The 13259-nt window shown below is 32.3% G+C and overlaps 1 pseudogene; it reads right to left on the bottom strand.

Annotated features, from left to right (window-relative positions):
• Positions 1–184: 184 nt before the first annotated feature.
• Positions 185–13009, bottom strand: LOC105679524 (1-acyl-sn-glycerol-3-phosphate acyltransferase alpha-like; annotated as a pseudogene).
• Between the last annotated feature and the right edge of the window lie 250 nt (positions 13010–13259).

The raw sequence follows: 13259 nt of genomic DNA, 5'->3' as shown, positions 1-13259 counted from the left end.
CGTATTTTACGCCATGTAATTCTTCAGCTCTTTGAAAGATTTCTAGCATGGCATCGGGCTCCATTTTACCTGCTGAGCCTGTATGATTAGCGCTGCATTGGTTTTCATGTTCCTGCTTCCAAAGTTCATATTCCGGTAAATGGGTTTTTTTCTGCCATGCTGTGCATTCTTTACAATACGATGATTTTACTGAAATATCAAGTACTTTTTTGCTGTAGTAACCTATGACGGTTACAACACCATGTAATGAACTGAAACCGCGCTTACGCCAACTGCCATTGCCAGAAACGGTTAGTCCATTAGATTTTTCACATTTTTTATTTGTTAATTGTTTTTCAATGTCACAGGCTTTTTTTATATGTTAAGTTTTTTATAGCTTCCGTAGCATCACAGATTTGAGATATTACAGTGTTATAAAATGACCTGAATATAGGACGCGGTAAATCCATGAATGCGCAAAATTTCTCTGCTCCAGCTAATCCTATTCCGATTATTCACATTGCAAAAATGAAACGACGATTCACCTCGTAAGCATTTTGAATTAGTGGGCACGAATTTATTTCTTTCCGTACGCAGGATCGACACTTTATAATAATTTTAAATCCAAGTCCACGTTTGTTACCTTCGCAAAACTCTACATCTCCTCCACACGTTTTGCATTTCACATATGTGCTTATGGCGGAAAAAACAGCAATGAAATTAATCATCCTGTAACTGATATTTGGATTAATAATGACGTTAGTTTTGCCAAAGCTGCTTAGTTTCTTCGACAAAGTGCTGATATTTATGTCTGGCTTCTCTGCTTGGTAGCGATTTTTCGGAACACATCTTTTTCTTTTTCTATCTGCTCTCTTCGTTGATTTTCCAACTTCGTGCCTTTGTCCTTTTCTATCCATGATAATAAAAATATTTACAACGTATAACGATCTTTCTGAGCGCTTGAAGTTCGTCGCACAGTTGCCGAAAGACGACTGAATATAATCTGATCTAGTTTTCCCCACTCTCAGACGACTGTACCCTACCTGAAAACTAACAAAGGCCCCTCGTGCAATTCGGAGAAGGTCGAGCGGCCACACTGCATTATACCTGCGCGCTCGTCGCACCGTGCGCTGCGTTCAGACACAAACGCTGCTTCAAAAAAATTGCTGTATCTTCGTCACCTTTCAGAATTTCGCTTTGAAACTTGATATACATATTCTCGAGACATATATCTTCCAAAATATACCAAAACTAAAAAATCGATTTTTTTAAACTTTCACCCTGTCTAAAGCCCTTAATATTTGCTCTGTAGCATTTCTGCAAAATAAAATCATATACATAAATATACATAAAATATACATAAAAACGTTCACAAATTTTAACATTATAAACAATCTTAAAAATTTACCTGTTATGTTTGAATTATTATATCAGTTTCCAAATCATTAGTATTTTCAAATCCTAAAATATTTTAATAAATTCATTATATATAACAATAATAAAAATTTATTATGTTATTACTATATTTATTATTTTTTTCAATAACGTACCTTTTATTATTATCGGTGTGTTGAGGTCTACATTACTTGCAACATGTGATACCATTTCTCGTTCTGAAAATGTATTAACGTATTATTTTTTACAATACAATTATTACTAATTATATATTATTGTATGTTATAATTACTTTGTTGTGCAGTTGCTGCCATAGCATAGTCACTTGTGTTTGATATGATTGGAATTGCGTTTGATTGCGATTTATTTAATACAGATGCATTCGATACGAATGCATTGGAAACAGACGCATTGGACATAGATGCATTGGATACAGATGCGTTAGAATATCCATATTTTAAACTGAGCGTATCGGGATATAAGGGTGTTGTTGATATTGCATTCGAATACAAGCGGCTTTCTATAAATAATACAATAAATTTTATTTAACATTTATAATTGTGCAAAAAAATTATTTAAGTATTACACTTTAATATTTATGTAATTGAATTATTAATATAATTCAAATATCGATAAACATTAAATTTTCATATAATACATACTTTTTTTATTTACACATGGCTCAGATTCTTCCTCAGTACTGTAACAATTGAAAGGAATATGTTGCATCTTCCCTCATCCTAATTTTTCTTCATCTGTTGTTTCATAACTTGCATCTGATGCATTTTTCCGGGCGGATTCAAGAGATGCTGCAATGAAAAAAAGAAAGTATAGTATTTAGTAAAATCGTGAAAATGTTCAAAAATCTAATTTTGTATTATTTATTATGCAATGTAAGATATAAAAATCTTTAAATACTTACTACAATATTTTATACTGTCCACGTCATATCGTTTCCATGTACTATTTAGATGAGCACAATTTGCTATTAGTGTTGCACAATTGGCTGTCCGTGGTGGCCACCAACATTCACAAACCATATTATTATTTTGAATGAGCCACAATACTGGAATTTCTGAGAAAGTTCCATCCAACAAAAATTTTACTACCGCGTAGTTTGTTTCTTTATTTACTTTAGCCATGATCTTTTAATGTAATCTAAAAAAAAGATAACATATTAATTTATAAGGTTCAAAGAAATAAAAATCTTTTTACTAATTTTATCATATTTTGATTGAGAAGAATTTATTCATAAAATTAAAAAAAAAGTTTTATATTTCCAAATCGTCAGTTGAGGAATAAATAAAGCGACATAATTGGACGATTCTCTATGTTAATAATTTTAATCGAATAATTAAACTTTTCCAATTTTAAACTTTATTATATAAATGTTACTAAATCTTTGCTATTTTGTACACTTACCTCCGTACCAAATAGTGCCATTGTACACCAGGTCACACAAATGCCTTAACATATGAAGTTGCACGGGTGTCAAGACATATCGAGTCGGCGTATTTCGACTCTACATATTTTTACATCATGACTGGTTATAAACATAACGGCAATGCTGTTTTGGCTTCTTCAAAGCAACTGGAGCAATTGATTGATATTATAAATATTAATCTTTATTTGTCAATTGCTCCAGTTGCTTTGAAACAGTCAAAACAGCTTTCCCGCTGTGTTCATAACCATAGTCATGATGTAAAAATATGTAGAGTCGGAACACGCCGACTCGATATGCCTTGACACCCGTGCAACTTCATATGTCAAAGCATTTGTGTGACCTGGTGTACATAGATCCGCTAGATATATTCAGTGTTTATTTGATGAATACGAAAGAATCAATTTTAATTTCGAAAATTTTTTATAGTTCATTATTAACGTTAAAAAACTTTTTAATTCACATTACTTTTATATGAAACATTATAATACATGCAATCAAATTTATTGCATCTAATTTCATCTATTGTATCTATTTTCAATAATTTACGCTGCAATATATCACGAGTGCAATAAGGATACAGGGCAAAATTAAATCTGAGCAGTGAAAAATCTATTACTACGCGTTATTACAAATAAAGAACTTGAGTAAGTAAAGCTAGCATTATAAAAACCCAAGGTGATTTCGAGACTAATACTTTCATAGAATTCAAGCCAATGCGGACTCTATCTCCAAAAAGAGATAGTCCCAGCACCCACTGGCTTAGACTCTGAAAATCTTATCAGTGCGGACTCTGCCATTTAAAAATTGACAGTCCCAGCACCCACCGACGTGATTTGAGGCCAAAGCCCTCATAGAGTTTAAGCCACTGCGGATTGTATCAGACAATTGATTTGTTATTAGAAATCATCCTTATAAATTTATAAATTAGTTTTTATAAATGTTAGACCAATATAGAAAAAAAAAAATTAAAACCAACAAAAACCAATGGAACTTTGACCAATGAAGCAATATTTATAAATGTAAGACCAATATGTTGAATATAAAAAATTCAAAATCAATAATAAGAAAAAAATTTGAGACCAATAAGCATAAAAAAAATTAAGACCAATAAAGACCGACGAACTTTAACCAAATAAGAAATGTTTACAAATAATGGATCAATACGTACAGATCAGTCATTTAAAAAAATTCAAGATTATAAGCATAAAAAACCAAGAAAAACCGATAAACCTTAATTGAAAACAGTTTATTTCTGATTATTTCCGCCAGTTTTTAAGATAAATTGTCTCTGTAACACAACAATCTTGATATATAAATTCAAATTTTAATGTTATTTAAACATAACAAAAAATAAAGACCATGACCTATATAAGCATAATGAAAAATAAAGACCGATAAAAACCAAAAAACTTATTTGATATGGTATTGCAATTAAACAGTATTTTCTGTTGCAGTAAGTAAAAGCGGAATTGTGATGTAAGAGCCTACTTCAGAAAGGTTTATAACTTTTAAAGATTTTTTGGTTATTCGTGTTACTGGAATTTTAATAGTATTTGAAGTCGTATTCTTTGAAATTTGAAATATGCCAAGTCTTTCTGAAGGACATGGTGTTGTGAGAAAAGAAGTTGGATTTAAAAAACACTGCGCAAGAACAAATAAAACCTTATTCTCTTCAAATATTTCTAAGATAAAAGCCACCGACTTGTTATTTAATAAAACATAATTATCAATTTCATTTATTCCAATTTTGAAAAAAATTTTGAAATTGTAGACAAGAAATTCTGTTGTTTTTAAAAATAATGATTGGATATTGCATAACGCGGAACGGTTGGATTGAAAGCTGTGATTCTTCGAATATACGATTAGACAACTCTTCTAAAGGTTTTCCAGATTGGTGTAATTTTCGTTTTATCTTCTGCATATAATTTTCGTATTTGAAACAACTAAAATTATCTAAGCAACCAAAGGTTTGTACATCTTTGGCTATATGAAGCAAGTTGTGAACATTATAAGACAGATATTCATCACCGTAGATATTACCATAATTAGAAACAAACCATATTAACAATGAATTCGCATAATCATTGAATGAAATACATAATTGAGGATCAGCCAATATCCTTACAGCAATGCTAAGAGTAACAAAGTGATTGTAACAATACGGAGATAGCACAGATTTCATAACAATTATACCCGTGTATAACAAAAATTGACGGAATTCCGTTGCCTTCCATCTGTCTACATCATTTAAAGATCTAAGTTTTCTTGAAAATTCGGATAAAATGCAATTTTTTATCGCGAATAAATCATGTGAAACGGAATCAATATCACCTGTTACTAATCTGACATCTTTTTTTCCTCTGACCCATAATTGCAACATTCGTTTCATAACACCTAAACAAACAAGATGCATATAATCCAACCTAATTTGCAATACCATGTCAATTGAAAGTCTCTTTAAAATAGAATCACCATTATGATGTTCGGGTTAAGTCCGATTTCTAAATGACTGATCTGTACGTAAAGCGTTATTTGTTTCGGGAAAAATCACTCTATTTCGCACAAAATCACCTTCTTGAATGCATTTAGAACATGCAAAGTATCCCATACTTTTGTACACGTAATAAATGATTTTGCTGGAGCATCACATACTATTGCATTTACAATAACAGCATTTTTTATTGGAAACAATTATGCCATTTTTGGAAAGTAATACCAATTCATCGACAAAGTTTGCTAAGAAATCATTGCAATTATTTGGTTTGCACATGCCGTGATAAACTCCAATTATAACTGGCAACGTATATATATCAATATTTTGAATAGAAATCATTATTGGCCAGAATTGACTACCAGAACTTTTTGAAATTGGCAACCCATCAACATTAATATTAATCTTAACGTTATTATCATTAATAAAATTTGAATACATTTTTATTGATCGTTTCAAACCTGATGCAAGACCAAAATGGATATATTTACCACTGCCCAGCGAAATAAAAGTTGTAGATGTATTGCATGGTGTTTTAACTAAAACCCTAACATCAGTAGACAATTCAACGTGACCGTGTTTCCTCAAAATTCGTAGTAATTTGTTTGAAGTATTATGTGAAATACAACGCTCAATTATGAATTGTTGTAAATCTTCTCTTAAAGTAGTACCATTATTGAATTCGCTATCTGTCATTGAAAAACTTTCCTGCGATTCAGAGTTATGCTGTACATTTTCAGTATCTGACAGCAATTGTGCTGATAACTCATTATTTTCGTCTTCATCTTGGGAAATGTTAATTTTAGTCGTTTCAACACTGTTAACCATAGTTATTTTTGTATTTGTCATTGCACTAGACGCCTCATCCAATTTAATTAAATGCAAAGTATTATAATTAACAACTTTATTTAATTCGTGATTTATTAATTGATTCTTTCGCCTTTTGGATAAAGACTGAATATCCTTAGGTATGATGTATTACTATAATTAAAAAAAAAAAAAAAATGGTAAACAAATATAAAATATAATATTATAATATTAACAAAATTATATATTGCAACTTATGCAAATTGCAATCTATTTCAATTTTAATATTTTTATGTAGAAAATTTGATGTTCAAAGATTATGAGAGCAAATTGAAAATTAAAAATTGTTGAGAAAGTTATTGCAAAGTTATTAAAAAGTTAAATATTTTGTACTTGTATAATTATACTTTGTATCATTTAATAACTGACACATATTAGTACTAACAACTAATCTATACTAATCTATAATTGAAAATATCGTAATTATGAAAAAGTTACTTACCAACAACGGAATCCTAATTGTGTCCCAAAGTCTGCACCGCAGTTAACAGTTTATTGCCAAAAGTTTTAAATTAGTTCGCAGCTCGCAGTTTATCGCCACTGTAATACTGAAAAAATTGAAGATAATTATAGTATTTAAATCTTATTAAGAAATACATAAATTTATAAAAAATGTATAAAAATGCATACGTATTCTACACGTACAATGTGAAAGAGACTGAAAGAGACGTCTAGCATTTGTTAACACGTATGAAAAACTTGAACATCAAAACAAAAGCATGTAATACACACGTGTATGCAAATATACAGGGTGTCCCAAAGCACCCTTAACAACTCTCGTGAGGTGATAGAGGAGATCGAGACGAACAAAAAAGTCTAATACTATTTTGCGATATTTGCAATAATAACAGAGATATTTAATGTTAAAGTCAGGCGAATAAGAGCGCGCCGCGAGAAGCGCTCGAGCCGCCTGAGCCGTAGGACGGCCCAGTGTGCACCATTATAGGCCGTCGGCGCGCGGTAAGGGGAAGGCAGCGCGCCACTGCCCATGGTTACGTCGTCGTTCCCGCGTCTTACCGCGCCGCGCCAAAAGACTCGATAACCGATAGTACAAAATAATAAATAATGAAAATAATAACAAATAATAACAAATATAAATTAATAATTAAATAATAATATGTATAAAATGTTTGAGCACGTTTTCCGTAAAATATCGTATAGTATTTCAATACATGAGATAACGATTACAACTTGCATTCTGCTCTGCTTCACATAATTCTAGTGTCTACAGAATTGGCACAACGCTCTACACTGAGAGAATTTTCTCTTAGACTTTATCCTGAAAATCATACACATGTTTGATTAACTTTACTAAACTACATAGTAAAATTAATTAAACATATTTTATATTTTATTGTGATAGATATTTTAATTTTTTATTGTGATAAATATTAATCATAAAAATTCTTATAAAATTCTTTCCAAATTGTCCCACGATTATCATGATTTTTAAAGTATAAATTATAAGAGAAAATTCTCCCTGTGTACAAATTAAAAAAAATACTAAGAGTTCCAATAGCACTTTTAATAGTTTTTCGATAAAAATTAAAAGATTCTATGTACATACACATTTCTTATTAAAAGAATTAAAAAATTAATTTATTAAAAATTAAAATTAAAAAATATCGTTTTAACTTTGTAAATCTAACACGACATTCTCTTCCCTAATTACTAACACGCATTAAATATTATAATTTGTAGCAAGACTTCCTGATAGCTGTTCAACTGCCAAAATGCTTCTTGCCAAAAATGATAGTATTTAATGTGTTTTAGTGCTTAGAATTAGAGGAGAGGAGTACGACACTTCGCAAATTTAACACGACGTTAGATTTGCGAAGTTAAAATATTTTTCAATTTCGATTAATTTAAAATAAAGAATGCGGAACTTTATAATTTTTATCGAAAATTGTAGAACTATAAAAGTGATATTAGAACTCTTAAATTTTTTTTTAAATTTGTTAAACGTCGTGCCTCTCTCTCTCTCTCTCTCTCTCTCTCTCTCTCTCTCTCTCTCTCTCTCTCTCTCTCTCTCTCTCTCTCTCTCTCTCCCCCTCTCTCCACAGATAAATTCTATTAATATTTTTTCGAAATAAAATTATTTCGTAGCAAGAAAACGCTATCGTTTCCACACCACTCTGAGGTAGATAGCTTGGCGCGTTTTTTTTATAGTGGTTTTTCCAGTAGACCTAATCCACTCTCAAAATTTAATTCAATAATTGTTCGAAGTGCCTTCCTCGTGCTTGTAAGCAGAGGTCGGCTCTTCGAACAATTTGTCGCGTTGCACGGTGCGCTATTTCGGGGGTAATAGTGTTGAAGGCTGCTATGATCGCCTCGCGTACCTCATCTTCGGTACCATTGCGACAATGTTCTACCGCAGCTTTTATGTATCCCCAAATAAAGTAGTCCAGCACGTTCAAATCTGGCGAACGTGCTGGCCAATTGATTGGGCCGCCACGACCTATCCACCTGTCAGGATATCGCGCATCTAAAATTTCCCGCGTACGACGGGAATCATGTGCGGGAGCTCCATCATGCTGATAAATCAGCCTTAGCCGCGTTTGTAAAGGTATATCTTCCAGAAGTACGGGCAATTCATTTTCAATGAACTGCGCGTACGTCTGTCCGTTGAGACGCGGCGGAAGAAAATATGGCCAAATCTCAAAATCGACAATAGAGATACATTATACAAGGACATTACTCGAGAAAAATTTTTCAATTAACAAAAATATATTTACCACTTTATTCGCAATTACGCTTGCCCATACATTTATCGTCCATTTACGGAAAACGTGCTCAAACATTTTATACATATTATTATTTAATTATTAATTTATATTTGTTATTATTTATTATTATTTTCATTATTTATTATTTTGTACTATCGGTTATCGAGTCTTTTGGCGCGGCGCGGTAAGACGCGGGAACGACGACGTAACCATGGGCAGTGGCGCGCTGCCTTCCCCTTACCGCGCGCCGACGGCCTATAATGGTGCACACTGGGCCGTCCTACGGCTCAGGCGGCTCGAGCGCTTCTCGCGGCGCGCTCTTATTCGCCTGACTTTAACATTAAATATCTCTGTTATTATTGCAAATATCGCAAAATAGTATTAGACTTTTTTGTTCGTCTCGATCTCCTCTATCACCTCACGAGAGTTGTTAAGGGTGCTTTGGGACACCCTGTATACAGAGTGTTCCAGACTTATCGCAATATCCGTGAATGTCAGATTTTGAAATTATTTCTGAGATAAAAATGTAAATATCAAAATTAATGGGTATTACGATAGATATGGAACATCTTGTGTGTGTGTGTGTGTGTGTGTGTGTGTATTTAAATCAAACGATAAGTATAAATAAGACGATGTAAAATTCTAAATAAAGATGATAAATATTTTTACAGACTCTAGTATTATAAATAACAATTTATCAAGAACTAAAAGATGATAAATCCTAAATAAGACGATGCATTCTTGACACAAAGAGAAAGCTTCATTAAGGGGTATAGACAGAGTAAAATTTTGAAAAAATCGATTTTTCAGGCCATATATGAACAATATCAATATTCCCTCACATTTGAAAGACATCCAACAGACATCAGAAAATAATGACGTCTTTTGAATGTCTTTCAGATGTTTTTAAGATTGACGGGTTGTCTGAGATTCGGACATTGCCTAAACTGCTTTAGGCAATCTTAAGGCTGCCTAAATTGTTTTCCGAAGGCAAAGTCTGAAATAAAGTTTCATTTCGAATATTACCTAAAACACTCTTGACAATTTTAACTTTGTCTAGGCAATTTAAGGATTGCCGATCCTTTGGGCTTAGAATCCGCCCAATAACATATATATTATATTATAATTTAATATTTTTATGTTTACTCCATGTCTTTACCTGATTGAAATCTCTTTAGTTTTCCGTCCAAGAAGTAGTATTTTGATACGACAACAGGTTGAATCGGCATTTGTGTCTCAATCGCAACATGGAAAGCACCTTTTTTCTGGGAGGAAATGGAAGCAACGAATTACTTGAATGTCGATGTCCTTCAGGAAATAAAAGCAGTCTCCGCTAGAAAATTTAATCGGAAATATGCTTTAAATAATAATATAAAAATGTTAATCCAAATTACATATTAATATATTTTACATTATAAGTCGCTGTATTCTTCAACAACACAAGGATATATTTTCTGTGTACGCAAAATCACCTTAGACAGACGGATTGATTCCGATGTAACATTGATAACCCGACAGGATTCTTCGGCTTTTCTTCTATCAATAAACGCTGTTCCCCAAAGCCAGCACGCGAGGCCAAATGGTCCCAAGTATAAAATCTCCTTTTTAGAAACAACGCTACAGTTAACCATCGCTAACTACAATTCACCTAAAACTATGTGGCCAATTTTATTATACATATAACATAATGCAAGTCTACTTGATCTTACATTATTTGATCAGTTTTTGAATTTAATATGACAAATTTAATTACCACAAAGATCCAATGAGCTCTGATGATTAATGAGTACAACACAGCCCGAATCTTGGACGATGTTATCTTTTTCACGAAAACGGAAATTGATCCCAATAATCTTTGCTATTTTTACGACGCACCTGGCCGGTACACTGAAAGATTTCATCTCGTATGCGCAAAACTCCACGTGTAAAATTTTATTTTATTTGTAGATCACATGGAAGCTTACAGAGCGTTTTTCCAGCTGCCAATTCGAAATAGCATAAAAGGTATCCATAATCCTGCCGATAGTGCGCTTCCTATTATAAAGAAAATAAACTTTGCTCGATATCGCATGCTCTCGCTCAAGGCGCAAAGCATCACAAAGAGAAATATCAAGACAATGCCGCTCGTCGTGCACATATCACATAATACTCTGAAACCATACAAAATTATCAATTATATCAATTATTTATTCAATATACTATATTTGAAGATCAAAATTAAAATTAAATAATAAATTAAATTATGATTAAGTTAGAATTTATTTCTAAACTGTTCAAAATCCCTATTTGTCAAACCTCACATTTCAATTGTTATTAAAATTTGATGTAACTATTCGTTATATTTTTGATTTCAACTAGAATAATAAAAAGTTTATCGCAATAATTGTTTCTTCCACGTAAGAAAAGAGTAAGATTTAATTATTAACAAATAAAAAGTACTGAGTTTATTTAAAGAGCATGACAGACATTGGAAAATTTACACTGAAATTTATTAACCTATTCTTTATTTATAATTATGGAAAATATGTTTTATTTTTAAAAAAGTTGACTACAAACGAATCATGTTCGTTTTTTGCAATTTTATATATATATATATATACAGGGTGGGCCATTTTAATCAATCCACGCAAATAACACCGTAAGTAAGCCAAATACAGAAAAATGGTTCAGACAAAAGTTGTTCAGGACAATGGGGGTCACCTATTTATGCTAGTGACTTTGACCTTGAAGTCAATTTTCAAGGTCATTTGAAGGTCAGAGTTATTTTTTAAAATAAAAACCCTTATTTTTGATTCCAAAATCTAATAGCTGATGTTAAGAGCTTTTCAAAACACTATAATAAAGTTATTTTTTATTAAGTACTTTTCGAGTTATGAGGCTTGTAAATTACAGTATTTTGACATAAAATACAAAATATCTTGTAAAACATTCAATTTTTGGGAATCTTATCTTAATACTTTTATGCATAAAATAATGAGACAAATCAATTGGTATAAAGAAAACACATAGTTGCTTTCAAGAAAAAATATGTAGTTTGCAACATGCAGCTGCATATTTTTTCTTGAAAGCAACTATGTGTTTTCTTTATACCAATTGATTTGTCTCATTATTTTATGCATAAAAGTATTAAGGTAAGATTCCCAAAAATTGAATGTTTTACAAGATATTTTGTATTTTATGTCAAAATACTGTAATTTACAAGCCTCATAACTCGAAAAGTACTTAATGAAAAATAACTTCATTATAGTGTTTTGAAAAGCTCTTGACACCAGCTATTAGATTTTGGAATCAAAAATAGGGGTTTTCATTTAAAAAAATAACTCTAACCTTCAAATGACCTTGAAAATTGACTTTAAGGTCAAAGTCACTAGCATAAATAGGTGACCCTTATTGTCCTGAACAACTTTTGTTTGAACCATTTTTCTGTATTTGGCTTACTTACGGAGTTATTTGCGTGGATGGATTAAAATGGCCCACCCTGTATAAGAACTCACATGCATCGTTGCGTACTTATGCTGTGAATTCATTTTTATGGTCAATTAAAAGTCTATTAAAAGACAGGCTCTCTATGGCTGATTAAAATATGCTTAAATATGGTTAAACGAAATACGAATTAAATCGTAGATAATTACTTCGGTTTTAGACGAGACAATGATGTAATTAAAAATTTTGTCGAATACAATTTGGTTCACATTTTCGTCCGCGTCCTCTTTGCTGATGTCGTAAAAGGTCACTGTTGTATAAGAACCATATTCGTCAGTATTCATGCTGTGCACCGTCACTAAAAACATGCGATCGGAAGTGAGATAATTTTCAATTTCCGTAGTCGCCTGTTCGTGAAGAGCCACTCTAATCGCCTGTATAAAAATGCACGAGTGCATTATTAATATTGTTAGCGCAAAGATCAAACAGAAGCGACAGTGAATCGACTACAGATGCGTTACCTAAGCGGGAAGGAAGCAGAATATCTTCTCCAAGGGATGCAGCAAATTGGATTTGTACTGCTGCTTCTCGTATCCCTTGTCGATGAAGAAAACCGTGACGAGTCCGGCCTCGGATTCTATACATTGAACTCGATGCCAATAGTCGTCCTCTTGAACAGTGTAAAAATGGCTGATGATGTATCCTGCTGACGCCGAGGTTGATTCCTTCTCATGATTGTAATGCTTCTTCGTATTGATCACCAAAGCACGCGTGCGCAAGTGTCGTGTAGCTCTCACGGTCCAATCGCGCGCATAAAAGACAATGCGCGCGCTGCATACCGTTAGTGCCGTTAGCACAAATAACCTAATGTAAATAACGTAATATTTACATTATTTACATTAGAGTCCGTATCCGGTATCAGCTGATTAATAAA

This window comes from Linepithema humile, chromosome 6, assembly GCF_040581485.1.
Source record: "Linepithema humile isolate Giens D197 chromosome 6, Lhum_UNIL_v1.0, whole genome shotgun sequence".
NCBI lineage: Eukaryota > Metazoa > Arthropoda > Insecta > Hymenoptera > Formicidae > Linepithema > Linepithema humile.
The sequence above is the reverse complement of the archived record's forward strand: the minus strand, read 5'-3'. Positions and strand labels throughout refer to the sequence as shown.